Genomic DNA, 23305 nt, shown 5'->3' with positions numbered 1-23305 from the left:
CTCCCTCTATCCCCTCCCCCTCTCTCCGCTACCCACTCTCTCACCCCCTCTGCCTTTTCCCTCTCCCGTCCTCTCTCTTTCCTCCCCTCCCTCCCTCCCCACCCCCACTCTCTCTCCCCTTCCCCTCTCTCTTCCTCCCTGTCTTCCCTTCCCTCTCTCTCTCACTCCTTCCCCTTTCTCTCCCCTTCTGCTCTCTCCCCTCCCCGTCTCTCCCAATCCTTCCCCTCTCTTCCCCCCACTTCCACACTCTCTCACTCTGTCCATCCCCTCCCTCTCTTTCCCCACCTCCCTCTCTTCCTCTCTCTCTCCCCTCCGCTCTCTCTCCCCTTCCCCATTCCTCTCTCTCCCATTCTCCCCTCTCTCTCACTCCTTCCACTCTCTCTTTTCCCTTCCCCTCTCTTTCCTGCTCCTTCCCCGACCTGTCCCAGAGCGGGTGACTCCATAGCTCAGGGGTTAGAACACGGGTCTTGTAAACCAGGGGTCGTGAGTTTCAGTCTCTTTGGGGTCTACTCAAATTAGCTCAGTATTTAAATTCACCGTCAATTAACAACAGCTTTAATTATAAATATTAAACAGCTCCGAGACCGACACTGGAACAACAGGCTCCACTCACACCCTTCCCCCTCTCCTCTTCTCGTCTCTCTTACACTCTCTCCCCTTCCAAATCTCTGTCACCCTTCCCCCTCACAACCCATTCGACATCTTTTTACCCCTCTCTCCCTTTCCCACTATCTCACTTTCCCCTTCTCTCACTCATTCCCCTCTCCCTCCTTCCACTTCCCTTGTCACAGCCTCGCTCCTTCCCCCTCTCTCCCCTTCCCCCCTCTCTCACTCCTTCATCAGTAGTGGGGAAAATGTTGGAATCAATTATTAAGGATGAAATAGCAGCACAGTTGGAAAGCAGTGACAGGATCGGTTCAAGTCAGCATGGATTTATGAAAGGGAAATCATGCTTGACAAATCTTTTCGAATTTTTTGAGGATGTAACGAGCAGAGTGAACAAGGGAGAACCAGTGGATGTGGTGTATTTGGACTTTCAAAAGGCTTTTGATAAGGTCCCACACAAGAGATTAGTGTGCAAAATTAAAGCACATGGTATTGGGGGTAATGTACTGACGTGGATAGAGAACTGGTTGGCAGACAGGAAGCAGAGAGTCGGGATAAACAGGTCCTTTTCAGAATGGCAAGCAGTGACTAGTGGAGTGCCGCAGGGCTCAGTGCTGGGACCCCAGCTCTTTACAATATACATAAACGATTGAGATGAAAGAATTGAGTGTAATATCTCCAAGTTTGCAGATGACACTAAGCTGGGTGGCAGTGTGAGCTGTGAGGAGGATGCTAAGAGGCTGCAGGTTGACTTGGACAGGTTAGGTGAGTGGGGAAATGCATGGCAGATGCAGTATAATGTGGATAAATGTGAGGTTATCCACTTTGGGGGCAAAAACACGAAGACAGAATATTATCCGAATGGTGACAGATTAGGAAAAGGGGAGGTGCAACGAGACCTGGGTGTCATGGTACATCAGTCATTGAAAGTTGTCATGCAGGTACAGCAGGCGGTGAAGAAGGCAAATGGTATGTTGGCCTTCATAGCGAGAGGATTTGAGTATAGGAGCAGGGAGGTCTAACTGCAGTTGTACAGGGCCTTGGTGAGGTCACACCTGGAATATTGTGTTCAGTTTTGGTCTCCTAATCTGAGGAAGGACATTCTTGCTATTGAGGGAGTGCAGCGAAGGTTCACCAGACTGATTCCCGGGATGGCGGGACTGACATATGAAGCGAGAATGGAGCAACTGGGCCTTTATACACGGGAGTTTAGAAGGATGAGAGGGGATCTCATAGAAACGTATAAGATTCTGATGGGACGGGACAGGTTAAATGCGGTTAGAATGTTCCCGATGTTGGGGAAGTCCAGAACCAGGGGACACAGTCTAAGGATAAGGGGTAGACCATTTAGGACTGAGATGAGGAGAAACTTCTTCACTCAGAGAGTTGTTAACCTGTGGAGTTCCCTGCCACAGAGAGTTGTTGAGGCCAGTTCATTGTATATATTTAAGAAGGAGTTAGATATGGCCCTTACTGCTAAAGGGATGAAGGGGTATGGAGAGAAAGCAGGAAAGGGGTACTGAGGGAATGATCAGCCATGATCTTATTGAATGGTGGTGCAGGCTCGAAGGGCCGAATGGCCGACTCCTGAACCTGTTTTCTATGTTTCTATGTTTCTATGTTTCTTCCCCCTCTATCTCCCCTCCCCCTCTCTCTCACTCCTTCCCCCTCTATCTCCCCTCCACTTCTCTCTCACTCCTTCCCCCTCTCTCTCCCCTCACCCTCTCTCTCCCCTTCCATACTCTCTCTCCCCTTCCCCTCCCTCTCTTTCCCCTCCCTCCCACCTCTCTCCCCTTCCCCTCTCTCTTCCTCCCTGTCTCCACTTCCCTCCCCTCTCTCTAACTCCTTCCCCTCTCTCTCTCTCACCTCTTTCCCCTCTCTCCCCTTCCCTTTCTCCTTTCACTCTCTCCCCATTCCTTCCCCTCTCTCTTTTCCCTTCCCCTCTCTTTCCTGCTCCTTCCCCTATCTTTCCCAGAGCAGGTGGTTCAAATCTCATTGGGGCCTACCCAAAATTAATTTAGTATTTAAGTTCCCATCTCTAATTCATTATTCTCTCTTCAGCCTCTGCCTCTTCACTCCTCCACCCCGTCCCGGTTATCTCTTTCTTTTCAGATTCTCCGCTTCTCCCCCTCTCTCTCTCCTTCCCCTCTCTCTATCTCCCCTTCCATTCTGCCCCCTCGCTCTCTCACTCCTTCCCTCTCTCTCTCCTTAATCTCGCTTTCTCCTTTCCCTCTCTCTCTCCCCTGCCCGTCTTTCTACCTCCCTGTCTCCCCTTCCCCGTCTCTCTCCCTCACTTCCACTATCTCATTCCCCTTATCCTAGATCACTTTCCCCTCCCCCTTCTCTCTCTCCACTTCCCTTCTCTCTTCCTCCCTGTCTCTCCTTCCCCGCTTTCTCACTCCTTCCCCTCACTCTCTCCCCTTCCCGCTATCTCACTTTCTCTGTGCCTCACTCATTCCCCTGGCCCTCCATCCCCTCCACATCTCCCTCTCTGTCTCCCCTCCCCCTCCCCCTCTCCCCACTCTCTCCCCTTCCCCCTCTGCCTTTTCACTCTCCCTTTCCCTCTCTCTCGTCCCTCCCCTCCCCCTCTTCCTCCTTTCTCTCTCTCTCTTTACCCTTTCTTTACCAATTCTCCCCTTCTCTCTCTCTCCCCTTACTTTCTCTCTCCCCTGCCTCCTCCCTCTCTCGCCTTCCCCTCTCTCTCGCTCCTTCCCCTCTCTCTCTCACTCCTTCCCCATTCTTTCCACTTCCCCCTCTCTATCACTCCTTCCCCTCTCTTTCCTGTCCCCCTCTTTCCGCTGCCCACTTTCACACTCCCTCTGCCTTTTCACTCTCCCTTTCCCTTTCCCGCCCCCTCTCTATCCTCCCCTCCCTCCCTCCCCTCCATCTCTCCACTTCCCCTCTCTCTTCCTCCCTGTCTCCCCTTGCCCCTCTCTCTCACTCCTTCCATTCTCTCTTTTCCCTTCCCCTCTCTTTCCTGCTCCTTCCCTATCTTTCTTAGTGCAGGTGGCTCCATAGCTCAGGGGTTAGAGCACTGGTCTTGTAAACCAGGGGTCGTGAGTTCAAATCTCACTGGGGCCGACTCAAACTTAGCTCAGTATTTAAATTAACAAGGGCTTTAATTATAAATGTTAAACAGCTCCGAGACCGACCCTGGAACAACAGGCTTGACTCTCTCGCCCATCACGACCCATTCTACATCTTTTTCCCACTATCCCGCTTTCCCTGTCTCTCACTCATTCCCCTCTTCCCCTTTTCCCCTCCCAACGCCTCCCCTCAATCTCTCCCCAACCACTTCCTTCCCCCTCTCTCCCCTTCCCACTCTCCCTCTCCGCTCCCCTCTGTTTCCTCCCGTCTCTCCCCTCCCTCCTCTATCTCTCTCTTTTCCCTTTCCTTTCTGATTTTCCCCTTATCCCTCTCTCTCCCATTCCCCTGACTCTATCTCCCCTTCCATTCTCTTCCTCGCTCTCTCAAACCTTCCCTCTCTCTCCCCTTAACCTCTCATTCCCCTTTCCCTCTCTCTCTCTCTCTCTCTCTCCGCTCCGGCTTTCTCTCCCCTTCCCCATTCCTCTCTCTCCCATTCTCCCCTCTCTCTCACTCCTTCCACTCTCTCTTTTCCCTTCCCCTCTCTTTCCTGCTCCTTCCCCTACCTGTCCCAGAGCAGGTGACTCCATAGCTCAGGGGTTAGAGCACTGGCATGGTCAACCAGGGGTCGTGAGTTTAAGTCTCTTTGGGGCCTACTCAAATTAGCTCAGTATTTAAATTCACCGTCAATTAACAAGGGCTTTAATTATAAATATTAAACAGCTCTGAGACCAAACCTGGAACAACAGGCTCCCCTCACACCCTTCCAAATGTCTTTGTGCCTCTGTCTCCTTCCCCTCCCTCCTTTCTTTTTAGATTCTCCCCTTCTCCCTTTCTCTCTCCCCTGCCTTCTCCTTCTCTTGCCGACGCATCTCTCTCCCCTTCCCTATTCTCTCACTCCTTCCACACTCCCTCTCCGCTTCCCTTCCCTCTCTTTTCCCTCCACTCTCTCACTCCTTCCCCACTCTCTCCCCTTCCCCCTCTCTCTCACTGCTTCCACTCTCTCTTTTCCCTTCCCCTCTCTTTCCAGCTCCTTCCCCTGTCTTTTTCAGAGCAGGTGGCTCCATAGCTCAGGGGTTATAGCACTGGTCTAGTAAACCAGCGGTCCTGACTTCAAATCTCACTGGGGTTCACTCAAAATTAGTTGAGTATTTAAATTTGCCGTCAATTAACAAGGGTTTTATAAGTATTACAATATTAAACAGTTCTGAGACTGATCCCGGAACAAAAGGCTCACTTCTCGTCTTTCCCCCTTACCCATCGTGACCTGTTAGACATCTTTTTAGCTATCTCGCTTTCCCCATCTCTCACTCATTCATAGAAACATAGAAACATAGAAAATGGGAGCAGGAGCAGGCCATTCGGCCCTTCGAGCCTGCACCACCATTCAATATGATCATGGCTGATCCTCTATCCCAACACCATATTCCCGCTTTCTCCCCATACCCCTTGATGCCTTTTGTGTCTAGAAATCTATCTGTCTCCCTCTTAAATATATTCAGTGACTTGTCCTCCACAGCCTTCTGTGGTAGAGAATTCCACAGGTTCACCACCCTCTGAGTGAAAACATTTCTCCTCATCTCGCTTCCTAAATTTCCTACCCCGTATCCTGAGACTGTGTGACCCCTTGTTCTAGACTTCCCAGCCCCCGGGGAAACATCCTCCCCACATCCAGTCTGTCCAACCCCGTCAGAATTTTATACCTTTCAATCAGATCCCCTCTCATTCTTCTCAACTCCAGTGAACACAGGCCCAGTCGACCCAATCTCTCCTCATACCACAGTCCTGCCATCCCAGGAATCAGTCTGGTGAACCTTCGCTGCACTCCCTCTATGGCAAGTATATCCTTCCTTAGGTAAGGAGACCAGAACTGCACACAATACTCCAGGTGTGGTCTCACCAAGGCCCTGTATAACTGGAGTAAGACATCCTTGCTCCTGTACTCAAACCCTCTTGCAATGAATGCCAACGTACCATTTGCCTTCCTAACTGCTTGCTGCACCTGCACAGCTGCTTTCAATGACTCTCCCTTCCAACTCTCTCCCCTCACCCTCTCTCTTTCCCCCTCTCACCCCTTCCCCTCTCTCTCTCCTTCCCCCTCTCTCCCCTTAACCTCTCTTTCACCTTCCCCCCTCTCTCTCCCCTGCCCCTCTTTCTTCCTCCCTCTCTCTCCCCTTCCCCTCTCTCTCTCATACCTACCCCTCTCTCCTTCTCCTTCCCCTCTATTTCCAACTCTTTACCCTCCCTCTCTCTCCTCTTCCCCGTCTCTCGCTCGCCTTCTCCCTCACTCTCTCCCCTTCTTCCCTAACTCTCCCCTTCCCCTCTCACACATTCCTTCCCCTCTTCCTTTTAATTTTCTCCCCTCCTCTCTCTCGCCTCCCTCCCCTTCTTCCTGCCCTCCCCTGTCTCCACTCCCCTCCCTCCTCCCTTTCCCTCCTTCCCTCGCTCTTGCTCTCCCCTTCCCCATCAGACTCTCCCCCTCCCCACCTCTCCCATTCCCCCCTCTCTCTCCCATTCCCCCCCTCTCTCCCTTCTCCCTCTCTCCCCTTCCCCCGCTCTACCTTCCCCCCTTGAGAGACAGAGTGTGAAGGTGAGAGACAGAAAGAAAGAGAGAAAGAGAGATTGAGGCAGAGTGTGACTGAGTTGCCTTGGGATGTTTTACTACGTGAAAGACCCGATATATCGATGTTGAGAAGTGAATATTGAAGAGACGGAGGCAGGAGTCTGGGGGATGAGACACAATCTGAGCGTTTCACTGACCCCTCCTCATTCTTCAAACACACAGCACTAACTGGGGAATGACCCACAGCCTACAGCAGGTGGCTCCATAGCTCAGGGGTTAGAGCAATGGTCTAGTAAACCAGGGGTCGTGGGTTCAAATCTCACTGGGGCCTACTCAAAGTTAGCTCAATATTTAAATTCACTGTCAATTAATTAAATGTTTAATAACCCCAAGACCAACCCTGAAACTACAGGCTACACTCTCTCTCTCTTTCTTCCCCATCATGACCAATTCGACATCTTTTTATCCCTCTCTCCCTTTCATGCTATCTCTCTTTCCACGTCTCTCATTCATCGTCCTCCCTCGCCTCACCCTCTCTCCCTCCTCCCTCTCTGCTCCCCTCCCTCCTCTCTCTTTTCCCTTTCATTTCAGATTCTCCCCTTCTCCCTCTCTCTATCCTTCCCCTTTCTCTCTCCCCTGCCTCCTCCCTCACTCTCTTTCCCAACTTTCTCCCATTCCCGTCTCTCCCCTTCCCCCACTCTTTCTCACTCCTTCCACATCACTCCTCTTAACCTCTCTTGCACCTTCCCCAACTCCCTTCCCCACCCTCTCTCCCTCCCTTCCCCACTCTCTCGCCTTCCCCTACCTCTCTTTCCCCCTCTCCCTCTCTCTCCCCTCCCTTTCTCTCTCCCCTGCCCCCTCCCTAGTGGAGTGCCGCAGGGTTCAGTGCTGGGACCCCAGCTCTTTAAAATATACATCAATGATTTGGATGAAGGAATTGAGTGTAATATCTCCAAGTTTGCAGATGACACTAAGCTGGGTGGCGGTGTGAGCTGTGAGGGGGACGCTAAGAGGCTGCAGGGTGACTTGGACAGGTTAGGTGAGTGGGCAAATGCATGGCAGATGCAGTATAATGTGGATAAATGTGAGGTTATCCACTTTGGGGGCAAAAACATGAAGACAGAATATTATCTGAATGGTGACAGATTAGGAAAAGGGGAGGTGCAACGAGACCTGGGTGTTATGGTACATCAGTCATTGAAAGTTGGCATGCAGGTACAGCAGGCAGTGAAGAAGGCAAATGGTATGTTGGCCTTCATAGCGAGGGGATTTGAGTATAGGAGCAGGGAGGTCTTACTGCAGTTGTACAGGGCCTTGGTGAGGTCTCACCTGGGATATTGTGTTCAGTTTTGGTCTCCTAATCTGAGGAAGGACATTCTTGCTATTGAGGGAGTGCAGCGAAGGTTCACCAGACTGATTCCCGGGATGGCGGGACTGACATATGAGGCGAGACTGGAGCAACTGGGCCTTTATACACGGGAGTTTAGAAGGATGAGAGGGGATCTCATAGAAACGTATAAGATTCTGACGGGACGGGACAGGTTAGATGCGGTTAGAATGTTCCCGATGTTGGGGAAGTCCAGAACCAGGGGACACAGTCTAAGGATAAGGGGTAGACCATTTAGGACTGAGATGAGGAGAATCTTCTTCACTCAGAGAATTCCCTGCCACAGAGAGTTGTTGAGGCCAGTTCATTGTATATATTTAAGAAGGAGTTAGATATGGCCCTTACTGCTAAAGGGATGAAGGGGTATGGAGAGAAAGCAGGAAAGGGGTACTGAGGGAATGATCAGCCATGATCTTATCGAATGGTGGTGCAGGCTCGAAAGGCCGAATGGCCTACTCCTGCACCTATTTTCTATGTTTCTATGTTTCTATGTTTCTTCCCCCTCTATCTCCCCTCCCCCTCTCTCTCACTCCTTCCCCCTCTCTCTCCCCTCACCCTCTCTCTCCTCTTCCATACTCTCTCTCCCCTTCCCCTCCCTCTCTTTCCCCTCCCGCACACTCTCTCTCCCCTTCCCCTCTCTCTTCCTCCCTGTCTCCACTTCCCTCCCCTCTCTCTAACTCCTTCCCCTCTCTCTCTCTCTCACCTCTTTCCCCTCTCTCCCCTTCCCTTTCTCCTTTCACTCTCTCCCCATTCCTTCCCCTCTCTCTTTTACCTTCCCCTCTCTTTCCTGCTCCTTCCCCTATCTTTGCCAGAGCAGGTGGTTCAAATCTCATTGGGGCCTACCCAAAATTAATTTAGTATTTAAGTTCCCATCTCTAATTCATTATTCTCTCTTCAGCCTCTGCCTCTTCACTCCTCCACCCCGTCCCGGTTATCTCTTTCTTTTCAGATTCTCCGCTTCTCCCTCTCTCTCTCTCCTTCCCCTCTCTCTATCTCCCCTTCCATTCTCCCCCCCTCGCTCTCTCACTCCTTCCCTCTCTCTCTCCTTAATCTCGCTTTCTCCTTTCCCTCTCTCTCTCCCCTGCCCGTCTTTCTTCCTCGCTGTCTCCCCTTCCCCGTCTCTCTCCCTCACTTCCACTATCTCATTCCCCTTATCCTAGATCACTTTCCCCTCCCCCTTCTCTCTCTCCACTTCCCTTCTCTCTTCCTCCCTGTCTCTCCTTCCCCCCTTTCTCACTCCTTCCCCTCACTCTCTCCCCTTCCCGCTATCTCACTTTCTCTGTGCCTCACTCATTCCCCTGGCCCTCCATCCCCTCCACATCTCCCTCTCTGTCTCCCCTCCCCCTCCCCCTCTCCCTCTCCCTCTCTCTCTCCCCACTCTCTCCCCTTCCCCCTCTGCCTTTTCACTCTCCCTTTCCCTCTCCCTCTTCCCTCCCCTCCCCCTCTTCCTCCTTTCTCTCTCTCTCTTTACCCTTTCTTTTCCGATTCTCCCCTTCTCTCTCTCTCCCCTTACTTTCTCTCTCCCCTGCCTCCTCCCTCTCTCGCCTTCCCCTCTCTCTCGCTCCTTCCCCTCTCTCTCTCACTCCTTCCCCATTCTTTCCACTTGCCCCTCTCTATCACTCCTTCCCCTCTCTTTCCTGTCCCCCTCTTTCCGCTGCCCACTTTCACACTCCCTCTGCCTTTTCACTCTCCCTTTCCCTTTCCCGCCCCCTCTCTATCCTCCCCTCCCTCCCTCCCCTCCATCGCTCCACTTCCCCTCTCTCTTCCTCCCTGTCTCCCCTTGCCCCTCTCTCTCACTCCTTCCACTCTCTCTTTTCCCTTCCCCTTTCTTTCCTGCTCCTTCCCCTATCTTTCTTAGTGCAGGTGGTTCCATAGCTCAGGGGTTAGAGCACTGGTCTTGTAAACCAGGGGTCGTGAGTTCAAATCTCGCTGGGGCCTACTCAAAATTAATTCAGTATTTAAATTCACTGTCAATTAACAAGGGCTTTAATTATAAATGTTAAACAGCTCCGAGACCGACCCTGGAACAACAGGCTCGACTCTCTCGCCCATCACGACCCATTCTGCATCTTTTTCCCACTATCCCGCTTTCCCTGTCTCTCACTCATTCCCCTCTCCACCTTTTCCCCTCCCAACGCCTCAATCTCTCCCCAACCACTTCCTTCCCCCTCTCTCCCTCTTCCCACTCTCCCTCTCCACTCCCCTCTCTTTCCTCCCGTCTCTCCCCTCCCTCCTCTATCTCTCTCTTTTCCCTTTCCTTTCAGATTTTCCCCTTCTCCCTCTCTCTCCCATTCCCCTCTCGCTATCTCCCCTTCCATTCTCTTCCTCGCTCTCTCAAACCTTCCCTCTCTCTTTCCCCTTAACCTCTCATTCCCCTTTCCCTCTCTCTCTCTCCCCTTCCCCTCTCTTTCTGCCTTTTTCCCCTCTCTCTCCCTCACTTCCACTATCTCATTCTCCTTATCCTAGATCTCTTTCCCCTCCCCCTTCTCTCTCTCCAGTTCCCCTCTCTCTTCCTCCATGTCTCTCCTTCCCCACTTTCTCACTCCTTCCCCTCACTCTCTCCCCTTCCCGCTATCTCACTTTCTCTGTGCCTCACTCATTCCCCTTGCCCTACATCCACTCCACATCTCCCTCTCTGTCTCCCCTCCCCCTCTCTCTCTCTCCCCCCTCTCTCCCCTTCCCCCTCTGCCTTTTCACTCTCCCTTTCCCTCCCCTCCCCCTCTTCCTCCTTTCTCTCTCTCTCTTTACCCTTTCTTTTCCGATTCTCCCCTTCTCTCTCTCTCCCCTTACTTTCTCTCTCCCCTGCCTCCTCCCTCTCTCGCCTTCCCCTCTCTCTCGCTCCTTCCCCTCCGCTTCCGCCTCTCTCTTCCTCCCTGTCTCCCCTTCCCCCTCGCTCCCTCACTCCGTCCCCTCTCTCTTTCCCCTTCCCCTCTCTTTCCGACTCTTTTCCCGCTCTCTCCCTCACTTCCACTATCTCATTCCTCGTATCCTAGATCTCTTTCCCCTCCCCCTTCTCTCTCTCCAGTTCCCCTCTCTCTTCCTCCCTGTCTCTCTGTCATACATGTAACCTCCATGTAACACCACTGCAATACTGAATAGACTTAAGCAATGCACATCTTGACCACAGGGGGCGAACTTGTGGGAGACACTCCTTACCTGGTCGTCCAGGTACATAAAGGGAGGTCCCACGCAGGGTCATCACCTCTTGGTCCTGTGAATAAAGGTACAGGTCATGGAGTGACCTAGTCCACAGAATTTGCCTCGTGTGGGTTTTGTGCCATTGAGAAAGAACTTTACGCTCTCATTCCCCACCTTTCTCACTCAATCCCTTCTCTCCTTCCCCCCTTTCTCACTCCTTCCCCTCACTCTCTCCCCTTCCCGCTATCTCACTTTCCCCGTGCCTCACTCATTCCCGTCGCCCTCCATACCCTCCACATCTCCCTCTCTGTCTCCCCTCCCCCTCTCTCTCTCTCCCCCTCTCTCCCTTTCCCCCTCTGCCTTTTCCCTCTCCCTTTCCCCTCCCCTCCCCTCTCTTCCTCCTCTCTCTCTCTCATTTTACCCTTTCTTTTCGGATTCTCCCCTTCTCCCTCTCTCTCCCCTTCCTTTCTCTCTCCCCTGCCTCCTCCTTCTCTTTCCTTCCCCTCTCGCTCTCCTTCCCCTCTCTCTCACTCCTTCCCCACTCTTTCCCGTTCCCCCTCTCTCTCACTCCTTCCCCACTCTCTCCCCTTCCCCTTTCTCTCAATCCTTCCAATTGCTCTTTCCCCTTCCCCTTCTCCCCTTCCCCTCTCTCCTCCTCCCTGTCTCCCCTTCCCCCTCTCTCTCACTCCGTCCCTTCCCTCTCTCCCCTTCCCCCCTCTCTCTCACTCCGTCCCCTCCCTCTCTCCCCTTCCCCCTCTCTCACTCCTTCCACGCTCGCTTTTCCCTTACCCCTCCCTCTCTCTCTCCCCTCCCCCCTCTCTCTCACTCCTTCCACTCTCTCTTTTCCCTTCCCCTCTCTTTCCTGCTCCTTCCCCTGTCTTTCCCAAAGCAGGTGGCTCCATAGCTCAGGGGTTAGAGCACTGGTCTAGTAAACCGGGGGTCGTGAGTTCAAATCTCATTGGGGCCTACTCAATATTTAAATTTGCTGTCAATTAACCAGGGCTTTAATTATAAATATTAAACAGCTCTGAGACCAATCCTTGAACAACAGGTTCTCATCTGTCTTACACTCTCTCTCCCCTTCCAAATCTCTCTCTCCCTTCCACGTCACGACCCGTTCTACATCTTTTTACCCCTCTCTCCCTTTCCCACTATCGCGCTTTCCTCATCTCTCACTCTGTTGTGTATCTGTAAAACTTGCTCTCCCATGTTCCGCCACCAGGGAGCTCATCCCCTGAAGTCCCAAGGGATACCATTGGGAGCACTGTGTATAAGCCGCCCCTAAGGCCTGTTCCTCACTCTGGAGAGTCTTATTAAAGACTGAGGTCACTGTTACTGTAACCTCCCTGTGTGCAGTCTCATCTGTGTTAGGAACACAATACACTCATTCCCCTCTCTGTCACTCCATCCCCTCCCCCCTCTCTCTGTCTCCCCTCCCTCTCTTTCCACTACCCACTCTCACCCCCTCTCTTCCCTTCCCCCTCTGCCCTTTCCCTCTCCCTTTCCCTCTCCCTCTGACCTCCCCAACCCCCTCTTCCTCCTCTCTCTCTTTATCCTATCTTTTGGGATTCTCCCCTTCTCCCTCTCTCTCCCCTTCCTTTCTCTCTCCCCTGCCCCTCCCTCTCTCTCCTGCCTCTCTCTCCCCTTCCCCACTCTTTCTCTCCCCTCCCGCTGTCTCCCCTTCCCCTCTGTCTCATTCCTTCCCCCTTTCTCTCCCCTTCCCCTCTCTCTTTCTCCCACTCTCCCCTCCCCATCTCTTTCCTCTTCCCCCTCTCTCTCACGCCTTCCACTCGCTCTTTTCCCTTCTCCCTCTCTTTCCTGCTCCTTCCCCTGTCTTTCCCAGAGCAGCTGTCTCCATAGCTCAGGGGTTGAAGTACTAGTCCACTCAACCAGGGGTTGTGGGTTCAAATCGCACTGGGGCCTCTACATAATTAATTTAGTATTTAAATTCCTATCTCTAATTCATTATTCTCTCTTCCCCCTCTGCCTCTCCACTCTCCCACCCCCTCCCGGCTGTTTCTTTCTTTTCAGATTCTCCCCTTCTCACGCTCTCACTCCTTCCCCTCTCTCTCCACTTACCCCGCTTTCTCTCCTTCCATTCTCTGTATCCCCTTCCCCCTCTCTCTCTCACTCTTCCACTCTCTCCCCTTCCCTCTCTAATTTCATTCTCTCTGCAGTCCTTCCCCTCCCTTTCCTTTCTCCTCTGTCTTCCCTCTCTCTATCCCCTCCCCCTCTCTCCGCTACCCACTCTGTCTTTTCCCTCTCCCATCCTCTCTCATTCCTTCCCTCCCTCCCCACTCTCTCTCCCCTTTCCCTCTCTCTTCCTCCCTGTCTTCCCTTCCCCCTCTCTCTCACTCCTTCCCCTCCCTCTCCCCTTCCCCCTCTCTCTCACTCCTTCCCCTCCCTCTCCCCTTCCCCCTCTCTCTCACTCCTTCCCCTTTCTCTCCCCTTACGCTCTCTCCGCTCCCACTCTCTCCCACTCCTTCCCATCTCTCCCCCCCCTTCCACGCTCCCTCTCTGTCCATCCCCTCCCTCTCTTTCCCCAACTCCCTCTTTTCGCCCCTCTCTCTCTCCCCTTCCCCATCCCCTCCCTCTCCCCTTCCCCTCTCTCTCCCTCCTTCCACTCTCTCGTTTCCCTTCCCCTCTCTTTCCTGCTCCTTCCCCTGTATTCCTTGGAGCAGATGCCTCTGTAGGTCAGGGGTTAGAGCACTGGTTTAGTGAACTAGGGGGTCGTGAGTTCAAATCTCACGGGGGTCACTCAAAATAAGCTCAGCATTTAAATTCACTGTCAATTAACAAGGGTTTTAATTATAAATATTAAACAGTTCCGAGACCAAACCTGGAATTACAGGCTCTCTCTCTCCCTTCCCCATCGCAACCTGTTTTACAACTTTTTTTCCTCTCTCTCCCTTTCCCGCTATCTTGCTTTCCCCGTTTCTCACTAATGCCCCTCTCTTCCCCTCTCTCCTCTCACTCTCTCTCCTTCCCCCTCTCTCTCCCCTTCACCCACTCTTCCTCCTTCCCCTTCTCTCTCCCCTTCCCTTTCTCCTCCCCCTCTCGACCTATCTCCCCTTCACGCTCTTACACACTCGTTACCCTTCCTCTCTCAATCCTACCCCTCTCTTTCCCCTTCCCCCTCTCTCTCACTCCTTCCCTTCTATCTCTCCCCTTCACCCTCTCTCTCATTACCTGCCCTCTCTCCCCTTCCCCTCCCTCGCTTTCCCCTTCCCCTCTCTCTCACTCCTTCTAGTCTCTCTTTTCCCTTCCCTTCTTTTTCCCACTCCTTCCTCTCTCTCCCTCTCTCTCCCCTTCCCCCTCTCTCTCCCCTTCCCCACTCTTTGCCCCCCTCGCCTCTCTCATTCCTTCCTCTCTCACTCCCCCCTTTCCCCTCTCTCCCCTTCCCTCTCCACTTTCTTTCGCTCACTTGTCCTCCTCTCTCTCCTTTGTCCTCTTTCTTCTCTCTCTCTCCCCTCCCCCTATCTCCATTACCTACTCTCTCCCTCCGATCGCTCCTTCCCTCTCTGCCTTTTCACTCGCCCTTTCCCTTTCCCCTCCCCTCTCACCCCTCCCTCCTCTCTCGCTCTCTTTTCCCTTTCATTTCTGATTCTCCCCTTCTCCCTCTCTCTCCCCTTCCCCTTTCTCTCTCCCCTACCTCCTCCCTCTCTTGCCTTCACATCTCTCTCCCCTTCCCCTCTCTCTCTCTCACTTGTTCCCTCTATTTCCCCTTCCCTCTCTCACTCCTACCCCTCTCTCCCTCCACTTCCCCTCCCTCTCTTCCCCTCCCTCTCTCTCCCCTTCCCCTCCCTCTCTCTCCACTTCCCCCTCTCTCTCACTCCTTCCACTCTCTCTTTTCCCTACCCCTCTCTTCCCTGCTCCTTCCCGTCTTTTTCAGGGCAGGTGGCTCCATAGCTCAGGGGTTAGAGTACTGCTCCAGCAAACCAGGGGTCGTGAGTTCAAATCTCACTGGAGCCTTTTCAAAATTAACTCAGTATTTAAATTATTAAGGGTGTCAAATATCAATATTAAACAGCTTTGAGACTGACCTTGGAACAACAGTCTTCTTTCTCTCTGCCTTCCCCATCATGACATCTTTTCCTGCTATCTCACTTCCCCCGTGTCTCACTCATTCAGAGAAACACAGAAACATAGAAAATAGGAGCAGGAGCAAGCCATTCGGCCCTTCGAGCCTGCACCACCATTCAATATGATCATGGCTGATCCTCTATCCCAACACCATATTCCTGCTTACCTCCCCATACCCCTTGATGCCTTTTGTGTCTAGAAATCTATCTGTCTCCCTCTTAAATATATTCAGTGACTTGGTCTCCACAGCCTTCTGTGGTAGAGAATTCCACAGGTTCACCTCCCTCTGAGTGAAAACATTTCTCCTCATCTCGCTCCTAAATTTCCTACCCCGTATCCTGAGACTGTGATCCCTTGTTCTAGACTTCCCAGCCCCCGGGGAAACATCCTCCCCACATCCAGTCTGTCCAACCCCGTCAGAATTTTATACCTTTCAATCAGATCCCCTCTCATTCTTCTAAACTCCAGTGAATACAGGCCCAGTCGACCCAATCTCTCCTCATACCACAGTCCTGCCATCCCAGGAATCAGTCTGGTGAACCTTCGCTGCACTCCCTCTATGGCAAGTGTATCCTTCCTTAGGTAAGGAGACCAAAACTGCACACAATACTCCAGGTGTGGTCTCACCAAGGCCCTGTATAACTGGAGTAAGACATCCTTGCTCCTGTACTCAGACCCTCTTGCAATGAAGGCCAACGTACCATTTGCCTTCCGAACCGCTTGCTGCACCTGCATGGCTGCTTTCAATGACTCTCCCCTCACCCTCTCCCCTTCCCCTTTCTCCCCTTCCCCTCTTTCTCTCACTCCTTACCCCTCTCCCCATAACCTCTCTTTCCCCTTTCCCGCTCTCTCTCTCCCCTGCCTCTCTGTCTTCCTCCCCCTCTTACCCCTTCCCCCGTCTCTCACTCATTCCCCTCACTCTTTCCACTACCCACTTCCTCCCCCTTCCCGCTCTGCCTTTTCACTCTCCCTCTCCCATTCCCTCTCTGCTCCCCTCTCTTTCCTCCCGTCTCTCCCCTCCCTCCTCTATCACTCTCTTTTCCCTTTCCTTTCAGATTTTCCCCTTCTCCCTCTCTCTTCCCTGCCCTCGCTCCCCTACCCCTCTCTCGATCCCACCTTCCCCTCTCTCCCTCATGTCTCCCTCACTCCTTCCCTCTCTCTCCCCTTAACCTCTCTTTCCCCTTTCCCTCTCTCTCTCTCCCCTGTCTGTCTTTCCTCTTCCCTGTCTCCACTTCCCACTCTCTCTCTCATTCCTTCCCCTCTCTCTCCCCTTCCCCTCTCTTTCCGACTCTGTCCCCTCTCGCTCCCTTCCACTATCTCATTCCCCTTCTCCTCGCTCACTTTCCCCTTCCCCTTCTCTCTCTCCCCTTCCCCTCTCTCCTCCTCCCTGTCTCCCCTTCCCCCTCTCTCTCACTCCGTCCCTTCCCCTCTCCCCTTCCCCCTCTCTCTCACTCCGTCCCCTCCCTCTCTCACTCCTTCCACGCTCGCTTTTCCCTCACCCCTCCCTCTCTCTCTCCCCTTCCCTCTCTCTCACTCCTTCCACTCTCTCTTTTCCCTTCCCCTCTGTTTCCCAAAACAGGTGGCTCCATAGCTCAGGGGTTAGAGCACTGGTCTAGTAAACCAGGGGTTGTGAGTTCAAATCTCATTGGGGCCTACTTAATATTTAAATTTGCTGTCAATTAACCAGGGCTTTAATTATAGATATTAAACAGCTCTGAGACCAATCCTTCAACAACAGGTTCTCGTCTGTCTTGCACTCTCTCTCCCTTCCCCATCACGACCCGTTCTACATCTTTTTACCCCTCTCTCCCTTTCCCACTATCTCACTTTCCTCATCTCTCACTCTGTTGTGTATCTGCAAAACTTGCTCTCCCATGTTCCGCCACCAGGGAGCTCATCCCCTGAAGTCCCAAGGGATTCCATTGGGAGCACTGTGTATAAGCCAACCCAAAGGCCTGTTCCTCACTCTGGAGAGTCTTATTAAAGACTGAGGTCACTGTTACTGTAACCTCCCTGTGTGCAGTCTCATCTGTGTTAGGAACACAATACACTCATTCCCCTCTCTGTCACTCCATCCCCTCCCCCCTCTCTCTGTCTCCCCTCCCTCTCTTTCCACTACCCACTCTCACCCCCTCTCTTCCCTTCCCCCTCTGCCTTTTCCCTCTCCCTTTCCCTCTCCCTCTTCCCTCCCCGCCCCCCTTTTCCTCCTCTCTCTCTTTACCCTTTCTTTTCGGATTCTCCCCTTCTCCCTCTCTCTCCCCTTCCTTTCTCTCTCCCCTGCCCCTCCCTCTCTCTTCTGCCTCTCTCTCCCCTTCCCCACTCTTTCTCTCCCCTCCCGCTGTCTCCCCTTCCCCTCTGTCTCATTCCTTCCCCCTTTCTCTCCCCTTCCCCTCTCTCTTTCTCCCGCTCTCCCCTCCCCATCTCTTTCCTCTTCCCCCTCTCTCTCACTCCTTCCACTCGCTCTTTTCCCTTCTCCCTCTCTTTCCTGCTCCTTCCCCTGTCTTTCCCAGAGCAGGTGTCTCCATAGCTCAGGGGTTGGGGCACCAGTCCACTCAACCAGGGGTTGTGGGTTCAAATCGCACTGGGGCCTCTACATAATTAATTTAGTATTTAAATTCCTATCTCTAATTCATTATTCTCTCTTCCCCCTCTGCCTCTCCACTCTCCCACCCCCTCCCGGCTGTTTCTTTCTTTTCAGATTCTCCCCTTCTCACTCTCTCACTCCTTCCCCTCTCTCTCCACTTACCCCGCTTTCTCTCCTTCCATTCTCTGTATCCCCTTCCCCCTCTCTCTCTCACTCTTCCACTCTCTCCCCTTCCCTCTCTAATTTCATTCTCTCTGCAGTCCTTCCCCTCCCTTTCCTTTCTCCTCTGTCTTCCCTCTCTCTATCCCCTCCCCCTCTCTCCGCTACCCACTCTGTCTTTTCCCTCTCCCATCCTCTCTCATTCCTTCCCTCCCTCCCCACTCTCTCTCCCCTTTCCCTCTCTCTTCCTCCCTGTCTTCCCTTCCCCCTCTCTCTCACTCCTTCCCCTCCCTCTCCCCTTCCCCCTCTCTCTCACTCCTTCCCCTCCCTCTCCCCTTCCCCCTCTCTCTCACTCCTTCCCCTTTCTCTCCCCTTACGCTCTCTCCGCTCCCACTCTCTCCCACTCCTTCCCATCTCTCCCCCCCCTTCCACGCTCCCTCTCTGTCCATCCCCTCCCTCTCTTTCCCCAACTCCCTCTTTTTGCCCCTCTCTCTCTCCCCTTCCCCATCCCCTCCCTCTCCCCTTCCCCTCTCTCTCCCTCCTTCCACTCTCTCTTTTCCCTTCCCCTCTCTTTCCTGCTCCTTCCCCTGTATTCTTTTGAGCAGATGCCTCTGTAGCTCAGGGGTTAGAGCACTGGTTTAGTGAACTAGGGGGTCGTGAGTTCAAATCTCACTGGGGTCACTCAAAATAAGCTCAGCATTTAAATTCACTGTCAATTAACAAGGGTTTTAATTATAAATATTAAACAGCTCCGAGACCAAACCTGGAATTACAGGCTCTCTCTCTCCCTTCCCCATCGCAACCTGTTTTACAACTTTTTTTCCTCTCTCTCCCTTTCCCGCTATCTTGCTTTCCCCGTTTCTCACTAATGCCCCTCTCTTCCCCTCTCTCCTCTCACTCTCTCTCCTTCCCCCTCTCTCTCCCCTTCACCCACTCTTCCTCCTTCCCCTTCTCTCTCCCCTTCCCTTTCTCCTCCCCCTCTCGACCTATCTCCCCTTCACGCTCTTACACACTCGTTACCCTTCCTCTCTCAATCCTACCCCTCTCTTTCCCCTTCCCCCTCTCTCTCACTCCTTCCCTTCTATCTCTCCCCTTCACCCTCTCTCTCATTACCTGCCCTCTCTCCCCTTCCCCTCCCTCGCTTTCCCCTTCCCCTCTCTCTCACTCCTTCTAGTCTCTCTTTTCCCTTCCCTTCTTTTTCCCACTCCTTCCTCTCTCTCCCTCTCTCTCCCCTTCCCCCTCTCTCTCCCCTTCCCCACTCTTTGCCCCCCTCGCCTCTCTCATTCCTTCCTCTCTCACTCCCCCCTTTCCCCTCTCTCCCCTTCCCTCTCCACTTTCTTTCGCTCACTTGTCCTCCTCTCTCTCCTTTGTCCTCTTTCTTCTCTCTCTCTCCCCTCCCCCTATCTCCATTACCTACTCTCTCCCTCCGATCGCTCCTTCCCTCTCTGCCTTTTCACTCGCCCTTTCCCTTTCCCCTCCCCTCTCACCACTCCCTCCTCTCTCGCTCTCTTTTCCCTTTCATTTCTGATTCTCCCCTTCTCCCTCTCTCTCCCCTTCCCCTTTCTCTCTCCCCTACCTCCTCCCTCTCTTGCCTTCACATCTCTCTCCCCTTCCCCTCTCTCTCTCTCACTTGTTCCCTCTATTTCCCCTTCCCTCTCTCACTCCTACCCCTCTCTCCCTCCACTTCCCCTCCCTCTCTTCCCCTCCCTCTCTCTCCCCTTCCCCTCCCTCTCTCTCCACTTCCCGCTCTCTCTCACTCCTTCCACTCTCTCTTTTCCCTACCCCTCTCTTCCCTGCTCCTTCCCGTCTTTCCCAGGGCAGGTGGCTCCATAGCTCAGGGGTTAGAGCACTGCTCCAGCAAACCAGGGGTCGTGAGTTCAAGTCTCACTGGAGCCTTTTCAAAATTAACTCAGTATTTAAATTATTAAGGGTGTCAAATATCAATATTAAACAGCTTTGAGACTGACCTTGGAACAACAGTCTTCTTTCTCTCTGCCTTCCCCATCATGACATCTTTTCCTGCTATCTCACTTCCCCCGTGTCTCACTCATTCAGAGAAACACAGAAACATAGAAAATAGGAGCAGGAGCAAGCCATTCGGCCCTTCGAGCCTGCACCACCATTCAATATGATCATGGCTGATCCTCTATCCCAACACCATATTCCTGCTTACCTCCCCATACCCCTTGATGCCTTTTGTGTCTAGAAATCTATCTGTCTCCCTCTTAAATATATTCAGTGACTTGGTCTCCACAGCCTTCTGTGGTAGAGAATTCCACAGGTTCACCTCCCTCTGAGTGAAAACATTTCTCCTCATCTCGCTCCTAAATTTCCTACCCCGTATCCTGAGACTGTGATCCCTTGTTCTAGACTTCCCAGCCCCCGGGGAAACATCCTCCCCACATCCAGTCTGTCCAACCCCGTCAGAATTTTATACCTTTCAATCAGATCCCCTCTCATTTTCTAAACTCCAGTGAACACAGGCCCAGTCGACCCAATCTCTCCTCATACCACAGTCCTGCCATCCCAGGAATCAGTCTGGTGAACCTTCGCTGCACTCCCTCTATGGCAAGTGTATCCTTCCTTAGGTAAGGAGACCAAAACTGTACACAATACTCCAGGTGTGGTCTCACCAAGGCCCTGTATAACTGGAGTAAGACATCCTTGCTCCTGTACTCAAACCCTCTTGCAATGAAGGCCAACGTACCATTTGCCTTCCTAACTGCTTGCTGCACCGGCATGGCTGCTTTCAATGACTCTCCCCTCACCCTCTCTCCTTCCCCCTCTCTCCCCTTCCCCTTTCTCCCCTTCCCCTCTTTCTCTCACTCCTTACCCCTCTCCCCATAACCTCTCTTTCCCCTTTCCCGCTCTCTCTCTCCCCTGCCTCTCTTTCTTCCTCCCCCTCTTACCCCTTCCCCCGTCTCTCACTCATTCCCCTCACTCTTTCCACTACCCACTTCCTCCCCCTTCCCCCTCTGCCTTTTCACTCTCCCTCTCCCATTCCCTCTCTGCTCCCCTCTCTTTCCTCCCGTCTCTCCCCTCCCTCCTCTATCACTCTCTTTTCCCTTTCCTTTCAGATTTTCCCCTTCTCCCTCTCTCTTCCCTGCCCTCGCTCCCCTACCCCTCTCTCGATCCCACCTTCCCCTCTCTCCCTCATGTCTCCCTCACTCCTTCCCTCTCTCTCCCCTTAACCTCTCTTTCCCCTTTCCCTCTCTCTCTCTCCCCTGTCTGTCTTTCCTCTTCCCTGTCTCCCCTTCCCCCTCTCTATCACTCCTTCCCCTCTCTCTCCCCTTCCCCTCTCTTTCCGACTCTGTCCCCTCTCCCTCCCTTCCACTATCTCATTCCCCTTCTCCTCGCTCACTTTCCCCTTCCCCTTCTCTCTCTCCCCTTCCCCTCTCTCCTCCTCCCTGTCTCCCCTTCCCCCTCTCTCTCACTCCGTCCCTTCCCCTCTCCCCTTCCCCCTCTCTCTCACTCCGTCCCCTCCCTCTCTCACTCCTTCCACGCTCGCTTTTCCCTTACCCCTCCCTCTCTCTCTCCCCTTCCCTCTCTCTCACTCCTTCCACTCTCTCTTTTCCCTTCCCCTCTCTTTCCTGCTCCTTCCCCTGTCCTTTCCCAAACAGGTGGCTTCATAGCTCAGGGGTTCGAGCACTGGTCTAGTAAACCAGGGGTCGTGAGTTCAAATCTCATTGGGGCCTACTCAATATTTAAATTTGCTGTCAATTAACCAGGGCTTTAATTATAAATATTAAACAGCTCTGAGACCAATCCTTCAACAACAGGTTCTTGTCTGTCTTGCACTCTCTCTCCCCTTCCAAATCTCTCTCTCCCTTCCCCATCACGACCCGTTCTACATCTTTTTACCCCTCTCTCCCTTTCCCACTATCTCACTTTCCTCATCTCTCACTCTGTTGTGTATCTGTAAAACTTGCTCTCCCATGTTCCGCCACCAGGGAGCTCATCCCCTGAAGTCCCAAGGGATTCCATTGGGAGCACTGTATATAAGCCGACCCCTGAGGCCTGTTCCTCACTCTGGAGAGTCTTATTAAAGACTGAGGTCACTGTTACTGTAACCTCCCTGTGTGCAGTCTCATCTGTGTTAGGAACACAATACACTCATTCCCCTCTCTGTCACTCCATCCTCTCCCCCCTCTCTCTGTCTCCCCTCCCTCTCTTTCCACTACCCACTCTCACCCCCTCTCTTCCCTTCCCACTCTGCCTTTTCCCTCTCCCTTTCCCTCTCCCTCTTCCCTCCCCGCCCCCCTCTTCCTCCTCTCTCTCTTTACCCTTTCTTTTCGGATTCTCCCCTTCTCCCTCTCTCTCCCCTTCCTTTCTCTCTCCCCTGCCCCTCCCTCTCTCTCCTGCCTCTCTCTCCCCTTCCCCACTCTTTCTCTCCCCTCCCGCTGTCTCCCCTTCCCCTCTGTCTCATTCCTTCCCCCTTTCTCTCCCCTTCCCCTCTCTCTTTCTTCCGCTCTCCCCTCCCCATCTCTTTCCTCTTCCCCCTCTCTCTCACTCCTTCCACTCGCTCTTTTCCCTTCTCCCTCTCTTTCCTGCTCCTTCCCCTGTCTTTCCCAGAGCAGGTGTCTCCATAGCTCAGGGGTTGGGGCACTGGTCTACTCAACCAGGGGTTGTGGGTTCAAATCGCACTGGGGCCTTTACATAATTAATTTAGTATTTAAATTCCTATCTCTAATTCATTATGCTCTCTTCCCCCTCTGCTTCTCCACTCTCCCACCCCCTCCTGGCTGTTTCTTTCTTTTCAGATTCTCCCCTTCTCACGCTCTCACTCCTTCCCCTCTCTCTCCACTTACCCCGCTTTCTCTCCTTCCATTCTCTGTATCCCCTTCCCCCTCTCTCTCTCACTCTTCCACTCTCTCCCCTTCCCTCTCTAATTTCATTCTCTCCCCAGTCCTTCCCCCCCCTCTCCTTTCTCCTCTGTCTTCCCTCTCTCTATCCCCTCCCCCTCTCTCCGCTACCCACTCTGTCTTTTCCCTCTCCCATCCTCTCTCTTTCCTTCCCTCCCTCCCCACTCTCTCTCCCCTTTCCCTCTCTCTTCCTCCCTGTCTTCCCTTCCCCCTCTCTCTCACTCCTTCCCCTCCCTCTCCCCTTCCCCCTCTCTCTCACTCCTTCCCCTTTCTCTCCCCTTACGTTCTCTCCGCTCCCACTCTCTCCCACTCCTTCCCCTCTCTCCCCCCCCCCTTCCACACTCCCTCTCTGTCCATCCCCTCCCTCTCTTTCCCCAACTCCCTCTTTTCGCCCCTCTCTCTCTCCCCTTCCCCATCCCCTCCCTGTCTCCCCTCCGCCCTCTCTCTCACTCCTTCCACTCTCTCTTTTCTCTTCCCCTCTCTTTCCTGCTCCTTCCCCTGTTTTCTCCGAGCAGATGGCTCCATAGCTCAGGGGTTAGGGCACTTGTTTAGTGAACTGGGGGATCGTGTGTTCAAATCTCACTGGGGTCACTCAAAATTAGCTCAGTATTTAAATTTACTGTCAATTAACAAGGGTTTTAATTATAAATATTAAACAGCTCCGAGACCAAACCTGGAATTGCAGGCTCCCCCTCTCCTCTTCCAAATCTCTCTCCATTCCCCATCCCAACCTGTTTTACAAATTTTTTTCCTCTCTCTCCCTTTCCCGCTATCTTGCTTTCCCCGTTTCTCACTAATGCCCCTCTCTTCCCCTCTCTCCTCTCACTCTCTCTCCTTCC

At 53.0% G+C, this 23305-nt stretch overlaps 8 non-coding genes across 8 annotated transcripts; all 8 read left to right on the top strand.

Annotated features, from left to right (window-relative positions):
* The first annotated feature begins 3614 nt into the window (after window positions 1-3614).
* trnat-ugu (transfer RNA threonine (anticodon UGU)) lies at window positions 3615-3687 on the top strand. Its single transcript has one exon. It is a non-coding gene; the product is annotated as a tRNA-Thr (tRNA).
* Window positions 3688-6511: 2824 nt separating this feature from the next.
* On the top strand, window positions 6512-6584 carry trnat-agu (transfer RNA threonine (anticodon AGU)). The gene has a single exon. It is a non-coding gene; the product is annotated as a tRNA-Thr (tRNA).
* A 2921-nt stretch (window positions 6585-9505) lies between these two features.
* trnat-ugu (transfer RNA threonine (anticodon UGU)) lies at window positions 9506-9578 on the top strand. The gene has a single exon. It is a non-coding gene; the product is annotated as a tRNA-Thr (tRNA).
* Window positions 9579-11672: 2094 nt separating this feature from the next.
* Window positions 11673-11745, top strand: trnat-agu (transfer RNA threonine (anticodon AGU)). The gene has a single exon. It is a non-coding gene; the product is annotated as a tRNA-Thr (tRNA).
* Window positions 11746-14677: 2932 nt separating this feature from the next.
* On the top strand, window positions 14678-14750 carry trnaa-agc (transfer RNA alanine (anticodon AGC)). The gene has a single exon. It is a non-coding gene; the product is annotated as a tRNA-Ala (tRNA).
* A 1692-nt stretch (window positions 14751-16442) lies between these two features.
* trnat-agu (transfer RNA threonine (anticodon AGU)) lies at window positions 16443-16515 on the top strand. The gene has a single exon. It is a non-coding gene; the product is annotated as a tRNA-Thr (tRNA).
* A 2912-nt stretch (window positions 16516-19427) lies between these two features.
* trnaa-agc (transfer RNA alanine (anticodon AGC)) lies at window positions 19428-19500 on the top strand. The gene has a single exon. It is a non-coding gene; the product is annotated as a tRNA-Ala (tRNA).
* Window positions 19501-21226: 1726 nt separating this feature from the next.
* Window positions 21227-21299, top strand: trnat-agu (transfer RNA threonine (anticodon AGU)). Its single transcript has one exon. It is a non-coding gene; the product is annotated as a tRNA-Thr (tRNA).
* The last annotated feature ends 2006 nt before the right edge of the window (window positions 21300-23305 follow it).

The sequence above is a fragment of the Pristiophorus japonicus genome, unplaced genomic scaffold (assembly GCF_044704955.1).
Source record: "Pristiophorus japonicus isolate sPriJap1 unplaced genomic scaffold, sPriJap1.hap1 HAP1_SCAFFOLD_1247, whole genome shotgun sequence".
NCBI classification, from domain to species: Eukaryota; Metazoa; Chordata; class Chondrichthyes; family Pristiophoridae; genus Pristiophorus; species Pristiophorus japonicus.
The sequence above is the reverse complement of the archived record's forward strand: the minus strand, read 5'-3'. Positions and strand labels throughout refer to the sequence as shown.